General features: G+C 38.3%; 1 pseudogene; it reads right to left on the bottom strand.

Annotated features, from left to right (window-relative positions):
• Window positions 1-1,471: 1,471 nt before the first annotated feature.
• Window positions 1,472-3,529, bottom strand: LOC136833118 (uncharacterized; annotated as a pseudogene).
• Between the last annotated feature and the right edge of the window lie 540 nt (window positions 3,530-4,069).

A 4,069-nucleotide genomic window follows, 5' to 3' on the forward strand; every position in this document is an offset into this window, starting at 1 on the left:
AAGGAAATAATATCCAACATTCATAATTTTTCTAACGAAGAGCATATTGCACCATTCTTCTTTTCATGGTTTATTAATCAAGAGAAAGCATTCATATATATATAAATTATATATATATATATATATATATATATATATATATATATATATATATATATATATATATATATATATATATATATATATATAAAGGAACAGGTAGACAAGTACTTGGGTAAACATTATTTATTGCAACAAGTTTCAGGCTCATACATGCCTCATCATCAGGCATCTAAAATATATAACAAAATGAACAAAATTAAAAAAATTAGAGCAAACAGGCCACTAACAAACAAGCATTTAGTGCCATTCGTGACCATTCCCATCAGCATGACCATCCTCTGAGTATGGATTCTTTTTCTATACTAGCCAGTAGGTCTAGTGATGTGGAGCTAACCACAATAGAAACTTTGTATACAATCAGAGAAAAACCGTCACTCTGTAATAATGAACGGTCAGTTGAGTTACTTTGTTTTTAATTCTGTGTCTGTCTTTTATAACTATCTTTGTATTTGCCTTTTATTCTTCTCTTGGCTCTTGCTTTTGTAAGTTAGTGGTACTGTCCAATTTTAATTCCTGGTAATTAGTTCTGATGTGTTTAATTTGATATCAGTGAGTGCTTTTTTTTATTATGTTTATCTGTTATATATTTTAGATGCCTGATGATGGGGTATGTGAGACCCCGAAACTAGTTGCAATAAATTATGTTTACCCAAGTACTGGTCTACCTGTTTCTTATTCGACTCCACTTTCCAAGGGAATTCGTCTGTTGTATATAATATATATATATATATATATATATATATATATATATATATATATATATATATATATATATATATATATATATCATATCAAGGTTCAGCATTGTCGATTACAGCTATGTAAGTAGATTCCTAGGCAGAAAAAAATCTAATTTAACCCAACAAAAGCACAGTAGTACTGTACAGAAGGAAAGGAATATAAACAACAAAGTTCCCATATATTTTCATTTAGTGGCTTGATCCATGCGACTTTGCATTTGCCACATTTTCGCTAACATTCAGGGCCAGGTTACGTCGGCGTTTGGTCTTCCCCTTGACAGCACTTGGCCGTCGTTCTTTACCAATGGGAGCTACACCTCTGGTCTGTCTGGTCCTCTTCTTCTAGAAATGGAGGTGGGCTGACAAGGTATTTTTCCACGGCCTGTACCTTTTTCAGCTCTGAACCGATGCTATGGAGCAAGCTATTTAGTTGATTGGTGGTTTTGACGGATGCTAGCCTCTGTTGTACTTTTCTTGAAGCCTGTGCAGTGTCATGATTACAAAAATGCTCGACGACTTGCGCTAAAGTTTTTGCAACAGGACTCGTATCCAGTAGTGGAGGAATCCTCAACGGAGTTTCAGCATAAAGGAACCGCTGCGGATCCTCAATATTGCATGCATATCCGTCCTCAGTATCTAAACTTTCGTTGCTGGTTTTTGCTGACGTGCTGCTCAATTCTGTCTGTTCTTATGTCTCTGTTATTACTATCTTTACCCTCATTACTTATATTCACTGGTGAACTAATTATTTCAGTCTCCAGCAAACTTTCAAAGAAATTTTCGCCAGGAGCTTTTTCTGGGCCGAGAGCTACTCCTACTAACCATCTTCTATTGGGTGTGGTCAATGAGAACATTTGAGGAACCATTGACAAATTTTTTTCTGCAGCTGCAGCTTGGTGTTTGCATGCAGCTCCAGTCTCCCAGCAATGCAATGCACGTGCACATGCCAACATTCAGATCCACAGAATAGGCTAATGCTTCTCTGCCTCTGTCTGACTTTCCACTTGGTATTTCGCGCCTCCTAGGTGCATCACCTTTTCGGCAGGTATCTTGCTGAATGTGCCTAGATTTTTGACACGCCGTCTGCCAAGTGCCACTTCCACCAGCCTCTGCTTCATATAAGCATAAAAAATTTCTGCAATAAAGACAACTAACCGTGAAGTGTTGTAAGCTTTGCACCTGAAAAATAGCATAGAAAGAAGAAAGAATCAGTCGGGAATTTAGGGAAATGGCAATGCCTCAATATTATTTACTATTTCTCCTAGCTAGGGGGGAAAATAATTTCAGGTAAAATATTCTGACAGGAATGGAGTGGAAAAGAAACGATAATCATGACCTTACATATACAAATATGACCTGACCACACACTAGAAGGGTAGGTAAAAGAGGTAAAGGATAATCCTGAAGTCACTTATACAAGTGTGACATTGGAAGCATAATACAACATTTTCTCCTGTTACAAATATTTACAGTACAGCTGTTTTAATTTCATCATATTTATATAAAAAAACTAATTAAAACAGTCAGATTTATATACTGTACACCATTATCTAATTTCATGGTGTCACAACCGTCTTACAAGCCAAAGTACTGTTTATGTTAAGCACAATATGGAAATTTGTAGCGCAGTATCAAGCATTTGAGTTAGTTATATAACATTTCCCTGTTGAGGACAATATCCTTGATTATACACATTGTAGATTCACAGAAAATATTAGTGTGATGCCACCTCAACAATGCACCAGCTCGGAAGGTTAGTCCGCATTCCTCTTTCCTTTCTACTAACAAATGGAGGTACCTGAAAGAAATACAAACCACTAAATTGACTGACAGACAAGAAAGGATGGAACATAAAAAAAGAAGCGTGTAAGAAAAAGACTAAATTGAGGAAGTAGTTATAAATACTGGCAATTTGTTGAAGAACTTTGCCATAATTCACTGAAAAACTGTGTCCGAATACTAAGACAAGAAAACTCGTTATATTACAGTATTCTAACAATATATGGTGCTGATTAATGATAATACCTTGTAAAGTTGGGATATGTCTCTGCAAGAGGGCTAGTTTAATATTCATTCCAAATTCACGCAAACTGTTTGAGATTCAGCATACACGAGCTTCTTGGCCACAGCCATGAGCTCTTGGCGATTTTCCTTCTTGATGCCATGTTTAGAATCCAGACAGAAGCCACCGGTGGCCACACCTGCTGCAGCAAATGAAAGATACAAAGAAACAACTGAGCCATTGGCCAGGTAGCTGCTAGAGCCTTTCTTTCGGAATCACAATTGTCTGTCATGAAAGCCTGTGGTGTTCCTTTTCCAAAGAAAGCACCTTCACCAACTACACTTTTGACCATCGTGAAACCTGTGAAACACACGCATTAGAAATAGGAATTATTTTTTCAACCTTACCCCCTGTCCCCTGCCCCATTAACTAATAACAGATCATAACATTCTTGCCTCATTTTGTTTGTTTCTGCATATATAGAACTGCCTATTTCTGATGATATTTCCTTTTTCGAGTTTAATTCCAGTTTATGCACATGGATATGTCTTAAATGCTAGTAATTCAAAATACAATATAAACTAAACTCACCTCTCGTAGGACTAGCTTCATCTTGCGATGATGTAAATAACACTGCCAGAGGTGCTGCGCCAGCTGGCCCCCCACCACAAAGAAACTTCTTCATTTTTAACGTGCTTTTTTTCCATTTTTATATGGGGTAAGCACGATGCCTTCTTTTGAAGGACTTTGATTTGGCGGTGGGGTAGGCCATAGCCTTGATCGGCTGCCCTGCCTGACATCGCTTAGACCCCGGTAGCGAATGTGTACGTTACCAAATCCCCAGCTCCCTTTCTCCCAAGCAGCGAGGAGAACTGGACGGGTAGGTCGACAGTTCGAGATGTGTGAGGTGTCTGTTATGTTTTTAGAAGATGTTGGAGTGGCTTTGTTTATGTGTGTATTAGTCTGTAACACCCATTTGCTTTCAGCAAACCTATCCATTGATTACAGACGTAATCCCGGGGTGTCTACACAGATAGCAAAGTGTCCGCCTTCTCTGACTGGTCGGCTGCGGGGATTGAACCCTCGCCATAGACTTCTATGAAGTCTAAGGTTGCTGCTTCTACCAACCGAGCCATCGAGGCTCCCCACCACCACAAAGAAACAGTACGGTACTATTGCAGTGTTCGTTCAGCTTGTCGACGGTCCAGTAGCATCAACGAATCAA

Source organism: Macrobrachium rosenbergii, chromosome 51 (genome assembly GCF_040412425.1).
Source record: "Macrobrachium rosenbergii isolate ZJJX-2024 chromosome 51, ASM4041242v1, whole genome shotgun sequence".
In the NCBI taxonomy this organism is placed as follows: domain Eukaryota; kingdom Metazoa; phylum Arthropoda; class Malacostraca; order Decapoda; family Palaemonidae; genus Macrobrachium; species Macrobrachium rosenbergii.